This window comes from Elaeis guineensis, chromosome 11, assembly GCF_000442705.2.
Source record: "Elaeis guineensis isolate ETL-2024a chromosome 11, EG11, whole genome shotgun sequence".
In the NCBI taxonomy this organism is placed as follows: Eukaryota; Viridiplantae; Streptophyta; class Magnoliopsida; order Arecales; family Arecaceae; genus Elaeis; species Elaeis guineensis.
This window is the reverse complement of record NC_026003.2, coordinates 22934892-22951686: the sequence shown is the minus strand read 5'-3', so window position 1 is coordinate 22951686 and position 16795 is coordinate 22934892.

Here is a 16795-nt window from a genome sequence, read left to right as displayed (position 1 = left end):
CAAGTCCAATTGAATTGAATTCAGTTGGGTTTGACCCGATTAGGTTAAAAGTTGATCTAATCGTCGAGATGGTTTGGTCCCTGATATGATCAGGGGTTGGACTTAATCAATTTTTGATTTGATTAGGATTTTATTGAGTCTAATTAAGCCTAATTAAGTTGGATTTAAATTAGTCTAATTGGGCCTAACTTATTGGGTTCAATTAGGTTGGTTTAAATAATGAAACCACCTTGACCCATTCTCCTTGCGCCACCTCACTTCCACTGCGTCCATTTGAATTCACGAGAAGAAAGTTCTCATAATTTTTTTTTCACACAAAGCCCTCCTCATGCCCTACTCTAATGCATCTTATGAGTGGATAAGGATGATTGGTTGGCCATTCAAATTCAAAATAAAGTTTGAATTTGAATGAGCAACGAATCTTAGCGCCTTGACCTTATCCTCTTTTAACGCCCCATTTATTACACAAGAAAATATTTCTCATGAAATTACTCACACACAAATTAAGCCACGCCCTCCTCTTCTCACGCCCTTAGTGGATAGGGATAAATTGGTTTCCATTTGAATTCAAAATTTGATTTGAATTCAAATGTGCAATTACTCATCTTTATCCTCTCACGTGAATAAGACGTTTGACATTTTTTTAAAAGGAGGAGAAGAGTGGGGCGTGTGCAAGAAAAAAATTTTGGAGAGAAAATCTGGGCGTGAGGAATCCTTGTGTGCAAGGTGAAGGTCAATATCCTTTCGAGAGAAAAAGAAAGAAAAGAAAGAAAAAGTGTGTGCAGGGTTTCAGTGAGTTCTTCAGGGTTTCAGCTTGGAGTTCGGGAAGTGAGAAGGTGAGCTACGAGTGTCGTGAGCCCACCAAATTTCAAGAAGATCTTCAACATCCTCTCAAGCATGTCTGCTAATGATCTGAAACATCCAAAGAATCGATAGACATCAATCAAAGGAGTTCGATCAGCATCGACCATCGAAAGTGCTCTACAACAAGCTAGCACTCGTGAGGAGTCGATCAGACCGGGAGCTTCGTGTGGACGATCTGCAGAGGCCAGACATACTGTGTGGCTACATCACGATGATCAGACTCTCCCGACGATGATCAGATTGCGGTGATCTACTACCCGCACAAAGGTATTGTGTTCTGAACACATTGTAGTAAAGTGTTTACTGTTCAAATTTGAATTTCAAATTTAAATGCATGCATGCTATATATCATATTTAAATCCTAGTGTAGGATAAATTTTTATTAATTAATTAGATTAATTAATAATTTTCACTGTAAAATAATGATTTTAAAAAAAATTTAAAATTATCATTTTACCCCTGCACTGATTTTCCCCACAGCTAGGATAAGATCCTCCTCATAGAAATTTGGAGCCCATCTAGATTAGCAGATAGGAAGTCTTTGGAGTCTCTGATGTCTGTCTGAAGCAGCTCAAGAGAGAAATGATGCTGACTTTGGAGTCTCTCTATCTCTCGAGTCAGGTCATCCATCTACGGCATAGAAGAAGTCAATGTGCCCACTCCAATAAAGAGAGAGACTACAATCCGTCTGACCTCCCTCTCTATATCGAAAATCTATCACTGAATCTGAGAAGGAAGCTCTCCACACTCTCCAGTCTCGTACTCAAGTTAGACAAGAGCTCCATCAAAGAGAAAAAGTGTGACATAATAGATGAATCCAATGATGGAGCAGAGAAGGCACTCGAAGAGGCAGGGTGAAACTGTTGTGGCTGCTGTGTGCCTATTGCTGGAGAACCTACTGTAGAATTTACTGCTGGAACTGGTGAGACTGCTGACGAAGCTGATCTTGAAATCACTGTAGCTGAACAGATAAAATCTCTATCACTTTTTTAGCTAGCTGTCCCATATTAACATCCTCCAAACTGAAAGTAGGCATGGTATGACTCAATGGGGGTATTCTGATCGAGGATCTTGCCTCAGGCTCTGAAACATGATGATCTGTTGGGCTCAGCCTAGGCATAGGAGAAGAGAAACCCTCTCCCTCAGCATGCTCCTCATCCTCATCACTATCCTCCTCTGCAGCACGACTCTTGGCCCACCGGCCATCCACTCTCACAATTTCCATCCTCCTAAGAGAGTGGTTGTTGTAGGTATCAGTGTATGATAGTCTACAAATAGCCTCTCCATCAAAACTAACTCCATCCTCTTTAAAGATAACTGTGAGGGTCATACCATAGGGCAAGAAAGCCTGTTGGAAATAGTGTCCCAAAGCCAATCGTCAGCCTGTTGACAGTTGTGCTCATTCTTGTATTAGTATATGAATTATAAATATATAAAAATTATTTTGATATTTTTCATCATAAATTATTTCATCTTCTAATGAACTCCTGTGTTGTGGTAAAGTCCTTAGGACTATTTAGACTCGACAAAAGAGGATTTGTCGTTTAATCCTTAAACCTGTTCGCGACCAAATGATACGTTGTTACCAAGGACAATAATATTTATCAAGCATAGGTCGTTGTGTGTCATATGGGTTGGTTGTCCTCTTAACCAAGGAGTATGGAGATACTGGTATGGCATACAGGTGAGATGTAAGGGTACATCTGCACTAAACGTGACCGACTCCAGAGCTATTTCTGCTGTCAAGATTTTCTCTGATGGGATATGGGTATAACTGTCCCTCCGACCTGAGACCGCCATGGTGACTTGCAAGTAACTCACTGCACTTAGGCACTGGACTAACTGAATTTCTAATTCAGTGACAGAAAGCTGCTGGGCGTAGTCAAGTACTTGACTTGTCGGTGCGTGTGTCAAGATAGAATTGACCATTCCAGTTCAGGAGCTGTGTACAGTCATGTTTCAATTTAGCAAAATCTTGGCTAGGATAGTCCTAGTGAGGAGTCACAGGACTGTTTGAGTTGAGCACGATTCGGATGATCTGATCAGGGTTGACAGTTTAACCCTGAGTCGTCCTAAACATAGGGGTCAAAAGGGATGAATTATACAGTAACCATATTCACGTAGGTTCTGAGTATTGCGATTGTGATTATTCAACCTATCCGAATATCGGGTACCATTTTTAGATGGTCACTTCGATTAGTACAGAAATTGGTTCCAATGCTACCGGCTTTGGTTCGAACCTGCGGGGTCACACACATTAGAGGTTCCTATCTGATCTAATGGCTGATGAAGAGTCTTAATGCTCGTGGACTATGAGTCCTACATGTCTGGAACTTTATGATCGAGAATCAAAATTCTCTGATCATGAGTACCACATATTTTGGATACTGGGGTCAAGAGTCCCACTGGTTTGGGACTTTTTGATCAGGGTTTCATATCGATGAACTCTGATGTCCGATTGCCCATCGAATTTGGACTCAGTATTTATGAGAGATTTAATTAATAATTTGATCACTAATTAACTTAATTTTATTGAATAATTATTTTTGGATCAAGTCTAATTGAATTGGATTCAGTTGGGTTTGACCCGATTAGGTTAAGTGTTGACCTAATCGTCAAGGTGGTTTGGTCCCTGATCTGATCAGAGATTGGGCTTAATCAATTTCTGATTTGATTAGAATTTTATTAAGCCTAATTAAGCCTAATTAAGTTAGATTTAACTTAGTCTAATTGTGCTTAACCTATTTTGATTAGGTTGGCTCAAATAGGTTGAAACCACCTTTTGAATTCTCTCCCTGCGCCACCTCACTCATCTGCGCCCATTTGAATTCACGAGAAACAACTTCTCATGAATTTTCTCCCACGTAGAAGCCGTCCCACGCCCCTTCTTTGTGCATCATTTTGAATGGATAAAGATGAGATTGGTTGGCCATTCAAATTCAAAAGATGTTTGAATTTGAATGGTTAACAAATCCCTGTGCCACCCCTTTATTTTGTGCACCACTTCTTCCACATGAGAAAAGGTTTCTCGTGAAAATTATCCATGCACAAAGTAGCCCACGCCCCTCTCTTCTCACACCAAGAGTGGATAAACATGAGTTGGTTGGCATTTGAATTCAAATTTGATTTGAATTCAAATGAGTAACCACTTATCTTTATCCTCTCACATGGAGAAAATGCTGCAAAGACGCATTTTGCACTATTTTTAAAAGGAAGAGAAGATAAGGCATGTGCTAATCTGATTCTAGAGAGAAGTGTGGCATGAGAAAGCTTTTCTGCATGAGAAAAGAAAAGAAAGAAACAGAGTGGGCGCAAGTTTCTTCGGTGAGTACCCTAGGGTTTCGGCCTTGGGTTCGGGAAGTGAGAAGGTGAGCTACGAGTGTTGTGAGCCCACCAAATTTTAGAGAGAGCTTCATCAACCTCTCTACTATATCTACTAATGATCCAGAGCATCCAAAGAGTTGGCAGATAAAGATCGAAGGAGTTCGATCAACTTCGGCCGTCGAAAGGGTTCTACAATGAACTAGCATTCGTGAGGAGTCGATCAGACCGAGAGCTTCGTGTGGACAATCCACAGAGGCTAGACACACTATGTGGCTATATTATGATAGTCAGATCTTCTCGACGGTGATCAGATTTGCGACGATCGACTATCCGCACAAAGGTAATATGTTCTGAACACATAACAGTAAAATATTTACTGTAGAAGTTTAAATTTTAAATTTAAATGCATGCTATATATATATATCATATTTAGATCTTTATGTAAGATTAATATATGTTAGTTAATTAGATTAATTAATAATTTTTACTGTAAAATTAAAATTTAAAAAAGTTTTAAAATTATCATTTTACCCCTGCACTCAAATTTCACTTCAAATGGTATCAGAGCAGGTTCTAAAATATGATATACATTTGCATGCATAGATTAAGTAGTAAAAAATTTAAATTTAAAATTTGAATTTGAAATTTAAAATTCAAATTTTGAATTTTGAATTTTAAAATTTGAAATTCAAAATTTAAAAATTCAAAAATTTGAAATTCAAAATTTGAAATTTGAAATTTGAAATTTATTTAAAATTTTAAATTTTAAATTTAATTTTAAATTTAAAATTCAAAATTTAAAATTTAAAATTTGAAATTCAAATTTTGAAATTTATTTAAAATTTAAAATTCAAAATTTAAAATTTAAAATTTAAAATTTAAATTTTAAAATTGGTATATTTAGATATACTTGATCCAAGTAGCAAGTAGTTTAATTGAGTCAGTTGCCATGGTCATCCAGTCATAGGAGAAAAGTAGGGTTTAAAGGTCCTCTCCTCCCATTCGATGGGGTTCTCCTATGGCGGTAGGGGTGCCGATGCGATTATATCCCATGCAGACGAAGCAGCGAAAGGACTTAATTATAAAGGTTCAATTGTAAAATTTATCATGAATATATTAGATTAGATCTAAAGGAATATTTATAATTTATTTTAATTGAGTTATTTTTTGTTATGTAATTAGCAATAGGATTGCTGTTTATGAAATGTGCTGATCCATTTGTGAAATGAGTCAACACATTTGGTGAACAAAAAATAAAACCTTTCAAATTTGAAAATTATTTTCGAAATGCCAAACTCTGACCCATCAGTCCAAATACTTAATTAAAAGAATTAAGTGTTGTCTAGTTGGTCTAGAATTATGAATTAAGATCTAAGATAATTGCATAAACTTGTGGGTCAATGGGTTAGATGGATTCGGTCCATAATTGGGTTAGACCTAAAGTTAGCTTAAAGAAATAGACTAAATTAGAGTAATTGATCAAATCTAATCAAAAGTTGAATTAGATTAGGTCAAGGACACTCTAGACTCAACTCCAATAGTTATAGTTGAATGAGTCCATATCTTTAACTAGATCAAGATGGACTTAATTCATGGCTACGCAGTGGAACCCTATTTACTAAGTTGATCAAATTAAAACTAATGAATCGGTTGGTGTCTAAGGTAAGTTCGGCAGTATAACCAGTGATTTTTAAGTGGGAGCTACTCGCATTGATTTGATCTCTGACGAGTTAATGGCTTATCCTCACCACTGATCTCACTTATCTGGCCAACCTGGTGAGTTAGGTTTTGATTAGATCACTTGGTGATTAGGGCTCACCCATGTCATTAGGTAAATCAGTGTGACTGATTTAGGTGCTCCTAATGCCGGCTTTAATTAAATCTTTTTTAATCTGACTTGGTGAAGTCAGTGGGAGGATTGAAATTGGCTGGATAATTTCTTCTCTTCTATCCTTTAATAAAAATCTTCAAAAATTATTAGGTCCCTAAAATGATTAAGTTATAGTGATAACTAAGTCATAGCCTCCCATTAAGTGAGTGATAATGAGTCTATTAGTTTAATAATCATTAGAGGCCCAAAGGCCTGGTGCTTATTGACTAATAGAATTATCATTCATAATATGATAATTTGGTTGAGTCTTTCTGATGGTGGTCCGGTTGGTCGGCCAAAGTCGGGTCTGATCATTTATTGGTCTGATTCACCAAATCTAATCATGTTAATGGTTGGACCTAACCAGATCTTTTCAGTGGAGGCCAAAGCCTACTGATTAGGTTCTGAGGCAAAATTAATTACTAGAAGTTGTTTAGAGAAACAACTGGTTATGAACCTACCCATAGATGCACATGGGTTGACCAACCAAAGTTAGGCTCGTGTGTAGTCTGTGTGGATTCTAGTACCCACTAAGAAATTAAAGTAATTCCTCGAATTGGAGGTTGAGGCTACCAGTTTGTAAAAATATTGAGAGAAACTTTAGACTAAAGTCTAAGTCTTTAGTATTAATAATTTATATACTAATAATGGTCTGATTTTCCTTTATGCAGCTATGGCCACTACCCTGTCACTCTGGTCATTATTAGATAATGACAAGCTCATGGGACCTAATTTTGATAGCTGGTATCAAAAATTAAAAATCGTCCTTGAGCTTGAGCGAATCCTTTATGTAGTAACGGATCTGGCACCTGAGGAGCTAGCCCCGAATGCTAGAGGGGTGTCCGAGATACTTACTAGAAGTGGCTCAATGACCGCACCACCGTTCGGTGCATAATGCTGGCGGCAATGAATGATGAGTTCAGCTGTAGGTTCGAGAATGCCCAGCCGCAGGAGATGCTTCAAATATTGAACGACTCTTTTGGCACGCCTAACGATGTTGAAAGGTACAAAATTAGTTGTGTCATTTTTAATACTCGAATGAGGGATGGGGTCTCAGTCATCGATCATGTATTGTACATAATCGAAATGATTGAGCACCTAAGTAAACTGGACTTTCCCTTGCACGAGCAGCTCGCTAAGGATGCGATCCTTAATTCTTTGTCCAAGTCCTTCCTCCCCTTCCTTACTCATTTTTGGATGACAAAGCCTACAGTGAACTACCACGGCTTGTTGGGGTTGCTGCAGAACTTTGAGAAAAACCACCAGCTCCATAAGAAGTCGGTGAATGTTGTGGGAGGGTCTTCTTCTGGACGTCGACCCTTTAAGAAAGGAAAGAAAAATAAGAAGAAGAAACATAAGAAGGTGCAGCTGCATGCTGGGACGTTTGCACAGGGTCAGACCAAGAAGTGCAAGCCCGATCAGAGCCAGACGGAGTGCTTCTTTTGTAAGAAGCAGAGACACTGGAAGAGAAACTGTCCTCTATACATTACCTCTCTGGACCCGAACAGGTCGAAGAAGAAGCAAGGTAATTGTATGATAACACCTTGCAACTTTTTCAATTGTGATACTACTGTCTGGATATTGGATATCGGAAGCCCTTATCATATCTATAATTCGATGCAGGGTCTGCAGGTCAGTAAGAGATTTGATGAAGGCGAGAGGTTCTTGAACGTTGGAGATGGAAGTGAAGTTTCAGTTCTAGCTTTAGGAATCATGAACCTTGTAATCAATTCTCGTAATATAATTCTGAGTGAATGTCACTATTGTCCAAGTTTTCTTATTAAATATTATCTCTGTAGACCTTTTGGCCATGTACAGTTATGAATTTTTAATAGAAAAAATATTTGCAGTATCATTTTGAATGGTGTTACAATGTTTGTTGGATAACTAAATAATAGAATTTACTTACTATCACAGCCTATTAATGTGGTTCAAACCTCTGGTAAATACCGTAGAATGAATAATGTGTCAGAAGTCTACCTTTGGCACTGTAGGCTAGGTCATATCAATAAGAACAGGATAAACAGGTTGGCTCAAGAAGGAATTCTTGAAGTTGGTGATTGTGAATCACTTCCAACCTGTGAGTCCTGTCTTCTTGGGAAGATGACCAAATCACCTTTTACTAGAAAAGGTGAGCGAGCCAGTGAACTCTTGGGTCTGATACATTCTGATGTATGTGGACCCATGAGCTCAAGTGCAAGAGGTGGATATTTCTACTTCATAACCTTCACTGACGACCTATCGAGGTATGGGTATGTCTACTTAATGAAGCATAAATCGGAATCATTTGAAATGTTCAAGCTATTCTGAAATGAGGTAGAAAAATAAACTTAAAAGTGTATTAAAACTCTTCGATCTGATCGAGGAGGTGAATACCTTTCCAATGAGTTTCTAATATATCTTGGGGAGAATGGGATTCTCTCTCAGTGGACACCTCCTGGAACACCACAGCATAATGGTGTGTCTGAAAGGAGGAATCGGACCTTGTTGGACATGGTTCGATCCATGATGGGGTTTGCTGGTCTGTAGATCTTCTTCTGGGGATATGCACTCGAATCGACTTGTTACCTTCTAAATAGGGTTCTGAGTAAGTCTGTAACCAAAATGCCATATGAGATATGGATAGGACGTAAGCCAGTACTCTCGCACCTTAGGGTTTGGGGGTGTCCGACTTATGTTAAACGTTTAATTACAGACAAGCTTGGACCTAGGTCTGACAAGTGTTATTTCATAGGATACCCAAAAGAGATCAAAGGGTATTATTTCTACCTAGCTGATGAGCAAAAGGTGTTTGTCAGCCTTAAGGTAATCTTTTTGGAAAAGGAGTTCCTTGGTGAAGGGACTGTTCCCTCTAAAGTAGAACTTGAGAAAGTTCGGCAGATGAAAAAATCAACACAAGTTGCTGAACCTGAACCGGATTTGGTTAGATCAGATCCGGAGCCCATTGTTCAAGCACCCTTAAGATAATCTAGTAGAGTACCACGTCAACCGGACAGATACTATGGTTTTTTGGTCCGAGACGGTGATCCTGTCGAACTTGATGAAAACGGTGAGGATCTGATCACCTACATGGATGCAATGCAGAGACCGGACTCTGAGAAATGGCTAGAGGCTATGAAATCCGAAATGGAGTCCATGAAGGTCAACGATGTGTGGACATTGGTTGACCCACCCGAAGGAGTAAAATCCATAGGGTGTAAGTGGGTCTTCAAGAGGAAGAGGGGCGCAGATGAAAAGGTGAAGACCTATAAAGCCTGTCTAGTTGCCAAAGGATATCGTCAACGTTATGGTATAGACTATGATGAGATATTTTCCCCTGTGGCAATGCTCAAATCCATTTGGATTATGCTTGCGATAGCTATCCATCTGGACTATAAAATCTAGCAGATGGATGTGAAGACAGCTTTCCTAAACGAAGAGCTGGACGAAGAGGTGTATATGATACAACCTGAAGGGTTCACATCCATAGATGAGTCTAAGGTGTACAGGCTACAGAGGTCCATTTATGGACTTAAGCAGGCATCCCGGAGTTGGAACATACGTTTTGATACGACGATCAAGACGTATGGCTTCGTTAAGAACGGAGAAGAGTCCTGCATTTATAAGTGGGCTAATGGTCCAGTAGTAGTATTTCTTGTATTATATGTAGATGATATTTTTTTAATCGAGAATGATGTCCCTGCATTACAGAGAATAAAGATTTGGCTGTCGTCATAGTTCTCCATGAAGGATCTGGGAGAAGCTTCCTACATCCTAGAGATGAGGATCTATAGGGATAGATCTAAAAGGTTGCTTAGTTTATCTCAGTCCATGTACATTGATACTATGCTGAAGAGGTTCAGCATGGAGAATTTCAAGAAAGGCTATCTACCGATAGGCCATAGATTTCTCTCTCGAAGAGGGATTGTCCGACAACACCTCAAGAGAGAGCGTATGGGTAGAATTTCATATGCTTCGGCAGTGGGATCTATCATGTACGCCATGACATGTACACGACCAGATGTGGCAAACTCACTAGGGGTAGTGAGTAGATACCAATCTGATCCAGGAGAGAATCACTGGAAGGTTGTTAAAACCATCCTGAAGTATTTAAGAAATACTAAGTGTTGCTCCTAGATTGATTTTGATGATTACAAAGCAGATTGAAGGGATACAAACAATTGAAAAAGTCCTTATGCTCTTCAAGGGCAAAATCGTAATTTCACTAAAATCCTGATTTGATAGTACCATTTGATAGAACAAATGATTTGAAATCTATTGGTGAAAATTTCATTGTGTTTGGACTTATATTTTTGAAGTTATGAAGGTTTGAAGTGCATGAGTCGACTCATGAGTCAACTCATGACACTATGAGCTGAATGGCACGCAAAAAAATTCTCATGGCACGCTGGATTTTTGACTTGGCACGACCTGTGAGTCGACTCATGAGTCGACCCACAAGGCATGAGTCGACTCATGAGTCGACCTCTGCTGATTTGAGCCTAAAAATCCAGAAATCAGACCTTCTGGTCTGTTGCAACAGAAGTCGACTCATGAGTCGACTCCTGAAGCATGAGTCGACTCATGAGTCGACCCCTGCGATGGAAAATGTCAGCAACGACTATTTTTTTGCCCGTTTTAATTGCCTTTTATGCTTCCTAAAAATCCTCTAACGGCTCTTTATCTGCCTAAATTGTTTTCTCTTGCTACTAATGCCATAAAATGCTTAAAATGGTGAAAGGAAATTGCAGATTAAATAGCAGATCAAATTGCAAAGAAAAGGGTGGAAATCGGGAGATCAAACGTGAGATCAAAAGAGAAGAGAGGATCCGAAATCTGAGATCAACGAAATATTCAAGAAGAAGAGAGAGGATCCACAATATTCAAGAGAGTTTGTGAAAAAGAAAAGCAAGAGCATTCAAAGAGAGAATCTTTCAAGTCGATTGTTTTCAACCTTGATCTAGAGATTGTTCAAAGCTTTCAAGAGATCTTCAATCAACAATCAACCTCTTCTCAAGCGTTCAACCGTTCATTCATCTTGAGAAAATCTGAAAAAGGGATTCTTCATTTGAGTAAAGCTTTTATTGTTATATTTGCTCATTTAAGGAGCTGTTATTGTATTCATCTGTGCTCTAAATATTCTTATTCTTTGTGAGTTTTTGCTCTTATTTTTGGAGGATTTCCAAAACAAGGAAAGGTTGATCCGAACCTGAAATCGGAGTGTTTTGGGTTTGCTTGTACCCGGGAAACAAGTGTTCTAGCTTGGGATAGCTAGGGTCGGAGTTTCCGACGTCTTGTATTCTAGCTTGGGATAGCTAGTGTCAGAGTTTCCGACGTTTTGTATTCGGATTGAATACAAAGGATAGTGGATTGAAATTCCCAAGTGGGATCTTGGGGAGTGGATGTAGGTGCAAGGTTAGCACCGAACCACTATAAATCCTTGTGTTTGTGGTGTGCTTTATCGCTTTACCTTATTTCTTTATTATATCCTTGCAATACTACTTTAGGTAATTAATATTGATTTAAAGCCATTGTTTTGTTCTTCATAAGTTATTTGTTGGGCTTAAAATTTTTAGAAACCCAATTCACCCCCCCTCTTGGGTTGCATAGCTGGGCAACAAGTGGTATCAGAGCAGGTTCTCTAGCCCTTCTTTGATCTAATAATCAAAGAGCCAAAGATCTATGGCAACCCATGTTGGTATTTCTCTAGCCGAGGGGCAATCAACAAACCGACCTCCACTTTTCAATGGGTCTAATTACACCTATTGGAAAGCTCGGATGAAGATTTTCATACAAGCACTCGACTATGATATGTGGAGTATCATAGTGAATGGTCCTCACACACCCACCAAGATTATAGATGGTGAGGAGTCAACCAAATCCGAGAAAGAATGGGATGAGGTTGACAAGAAATTGGCATAATTAAACGCCAAAGCTATGAATGTTCTTTATTGTGCACTAGATGCTAGTGAATTTAATCGCATTTCTACTTGTGCATCTGCTAAAGAAATATGGAATAGGTTAGAAGTCACCCATGAGGGAACAAATCAAGTAAAAGAGTCTAAAATAAACATGCTTGTACATAAATATGAATTATTCAAAATAGAGCATGATGAGTCCATAACTGCTATGTTTACTCGTTTTACTGATATAATCAATGGTTTAAAGAGTCTTGGCAAATCTTATACTAACAGTGAACTTGTAAGGAAGATTCTCAGGTCACTGCCAAGAACTTGGGAAGCCAAGGTGACTGCCATCCAAGAAGCAAAGGACTTGAACACTCTACCTCTAGAAGAGCTTCTTGGATCCTTGATGACTCATGAACTTAGCATGATGCAACATCAAGAGGATGAAATCAAAAAGAAAAGAACCATTGCCCTCAAATCCACAACTTCACCTGATTATGAAACAGATGACTCTGAAGATGAAGATCAGGATGAGGAGATGGCTCTCATCACTCGAAAATTCAAGAAGTTTCTAAGAAAAAGGAAACAGGGGATGAGAAAGAAATTTACAAAAAGGGATCAAAGCATAGAAAAGGAGAAAGATCAAACCCCTATATGCTACGAGTGCAAGAAGCCAGGACATTTCAGATCCGAATGTCCTCAATTGAAGAAAGGTCCAAAGAAATTCAAAAAGAAGACAATGATGGCGACCTGGAGTGCGAGTGATGACTCAAGCTCCGACGAGGAAACCTCAACCGAACAAGCCAATCTGTGCCTGATGGCACATGAAAATGAGGTAACTTCTGAATCCACTAGTGAATTTACTTTTGAAGAATTGCATGAAGCATTCTATGATTCAATTGATGAATTAAAGAAACTAGGGAAGAAAAATAAAGAGCTGAAATTGGAAAATCAGTCCTTAGTGAAACAAGCTGAAATTCTTTCAATTGAAAAATTCACATTGATTCAAGAAAATCAAAACTTTAAGGATGAAATTAACAGGCTGAAATCTATAGTAGATAAGTTCACCTTAAGTTCAAACAAGCTAAATATGATCCTTGATAATCAGAAAGCTATATATGATAAGGCTGGACTTGGTTATAAACCCCTGAAGAAACAAAAATTTTTGAAGGATATTTATGCAAATTATTCAAGCAAAAAGCCTACAAATATTACTTGTTTTAAATGTGGAAGAATAGGACATAAATCATACACATGTCTTATTAACAAATATGCAAACACAAAGAAAATATGGGTTCCAAAAGGAACCATTCTGACTAACCTGAAAGGACCCAAGAAAGCTTGGGTACCTAAGACAGAAACTTGATCTGTGCTTGCAGGTGTGTCTAGCATCCCAAGAAGGAAACAGGAAATGGTATCTTGACAGCGGATGCTCGAGACACATGACTGGTGATGAATCACAATTCATCACGCTTGATGCTAAGGATGGAGGGATGGTCACCTTTGGAGATAATGGCAAAGGAAAGATCATCGGGATAGGTAACATTGGTATCACTCCCTCCAAATATATTGAGAATGTTTTACTTGTTGAAGCTTTAAAGCATAACTTACTTAGCATTAGTCAATTCTGTGATAAAGGGTATAAAGTAAGTTTTGAATCATCTGTATGCATTGTGACGAGTCCTATTAACGATGGCATTAAATTTATAGGACATAGGCATGGCAATGTTTATATGGTAGACTTGAATGATTTAACTAAATTAGACATGCAATGCCTAGTTTCCTTAAATGCTAAAATAAATGAGACTAGTTGGCTGTGGCATCGTAGACTTGCACATATCAGCATGCATTCTCTTTCAAAATTAATCAAAAAGGATTTAGTTCTCGGTTTGCCAAAATTGAATTTTGAAAAGGATAGAATTTGTGATGCATGCCAATTAGGTAAACAAACTAGAGTATCATTTAAATCCAAAAATACTATTTCAACTTCTAGACCTTTAGAGCTCTTACATATGGATTTATTTGGACCAACTAAAACCACTAGTCTAGGAGGAAAACGATATGGATTTGTAATAATAGATGATTACTCTCGTTTTACTTGGGTTTTCTTTTTAGCTCACAAAAATGAAACTTTTCAAATTTTCACTAAATTTCATCGAAAAGTCACTAATGAAAAAGGGTTTTCAATTCAAAATATTAGAAGTGATCATGGAACAGAATTTGAAAATCATGACTTTGAAAATTTTTGTGATGAAAAGGGAATTGGCCATAACTTCTCTGCTCCTAGGACACCCCAACAGAATGGGATAGTTGAAAGGAAAAATAGAACCTTAGAAGAAATGGCCCGTACCATGCTCTGTGAAAGCAACCTTCCAAAATATTTTTGGGCGGAAGCTATTAACACAACATGTTACATTTTAAATCGTGCTTTAATAAGACAATTTTTAAAGAAAACCCCCTATGAACTTTGGAAAGGAAGAAAACCAAATATTGCCTATTTTCATGTTTTTGGTTGCCGATGTTTTGTATTAAATAATGGCAAAGAAAAACTTGGTAAATTTGATGCAAAATCAGATGAAGCAATCCTTCTAGGTTACTCCTCCACTAGTAAAGCATTTAGAGTGTTCAACAAAAGAACCTTAGTAGTTGAGGAGTCCATACATGTTGTCTTTGATGAATCTAACGATCTTCCTTCAAGGAAGAATGAGGGTGTTGATGATGCAGATCCACTAATAGAAGGTATGAAGGAGATCACTCTGAAAGATTCAGCAACTCCAGAAGACAAGGATCAAGAAGATGAACAAAATGAGAAAGGTGAAGAAATTCAAGAACAACCTCAAGGTACAAATGACTTACCCAAGGAATGGAGGTATGTTCACAACCACCCTAAGGAATTAATTATCGATGATCCTATGCATGGGGTAAAAACACGTTCTTCACTTAAAGATGTACTTAATCATTGTGCTTTTGTATCTCAACTTGAACCTAAAACTTTTGAAGAGGCTGAAAATGATCATAACTGGATTAATGCTATGCAAGAGGAACTTAATCAATTTGAAAGAAATAATGTTTGGACCTTAGTAAAAAGACCTAAAGATTATTCAATAATTGGCACAAAATGGGTCTTTAGAAACAAATTAGATGAGCATGGAAATGTAATTAGAAATAAAGCGAGACTGGTTGCTAAGGGATATAATCAAGAAGAAGGAATTGATTTTGATGAAACCTTTGCACCTGTCGCTAGATTAGAAGCTATTAGACTTCTACTTGCATATGCTTGCTTTATGAATTTCAAGTTATTTCAAATGGATGTTAAAAGTACATTTTTAAATGGATATATTTTTGAAGAAGTATATGTAGAACAACCCCTGGATTTGAAAATCATGCTTTTCCCAATCATGTCTTTAGATTAAATAAAGCTTTATATGGTCTAAAACAAGCACCTAGAGCATGGTATGAAAGGTTAAGCAAATTTCTACTAAATAATGGTTTCTCAAGAGGCAATGTAGATACAACCCTATTTATTAAAAGAAACCAAAATGATATGCTAATTATACAAATTTATGTTGATGACATAATTTTTGGGTCTACTAATAAATCCCTTTGTCAAGACTTTGCTAAGCTTATGCAGGGAGAGTTCGAGATGAGCATGATGGGAGAACTCACCTTCTTTCTCGGACTCCAAATCAAACAATCAAAAGAGAGAATCTCCATCACCCAAAGCAAGTACACCAAGGAACTACTCAAAAGATTTGGAATGGAGAACTGCAAACCTATTGGCACACCAATGAGTCCCTCAAGTAAGCTTGACAAGGATGATGAAGGTAAAAGCGTAGACTTAAAATACTACAGAGGTATGATTGGCTCATTATTATATCTAACTGCAAGTAGGCCTGATATCATGTTTAGTGTTTACTTATGTGCAAGATATCAATCTAATCCTAAGGAATCTCATTTGAATGCTGTTAAAAGAATCCTTAGATACTTAAATGGTACACAACTATAGGGTTATGGTACTCTAAGGACTCACAAATTAATTTGTTAGGATATTCTGATGCTGATTTTGCTGGATGTAAATTAGATAGAAAAAGCACAAGTGGAACTTGCCAATTTCTTGGAGTTAACCTAATCTCATGGTTTAGCAAGAAACAAAATTCGGTGGCACTGTCTACGGCTGAGGCCGAATACATTGCAGCCGGAAGTTGTTGTGCTCAAATCTTGTGGATTAAGCAACAACTCGAAGATTTTGGAATCAAACTTAATGAAACTCCAATAAAATGTGACAATACAAGTGCCATAAATCTATCTAAAAATCCAATACAACACTCAAGATCTAAACATATTGAAATAAGACATCATTTTATAAGAGAACATGTTCAAAACAAAAATATAATTCTTGAATATGTTTGCACTGAAAATCAATTAGCGATATCTTTACAAAGGCCCTTAGTGAGGATAGATTCTGTGAAATTAGGAGAAATCTAGGAATTCTAGATCCATTTGCCTAAACTTCTCTTAATTATTATCAAATATTCTTAGAGCTCAATTTCAACAACTATCCTGGTTCCAAAAGCTCAGTTTTATCACTCTAAAAACTTATCATTGAGCAAAATTCTTCTCCCAAAATTTTGAATTTTTCTGGAATTTATTTTATTTTTTCCTGATTTTCTGAACTTCATGAGTCGACCCCCATGAGTCGACTCAATGGCAAACTTGTAAATCCCACCAACTTCCATCGGGTTCATTGTTTTTAAAACGGGAAACCCTGTTTATGAGACGACTCATCTTCTCGTCGTCTTCCTTCCGAAAGCCGTCCTCTCCAACTCTTTTTGCTCCAAATCCAAGGATCAAT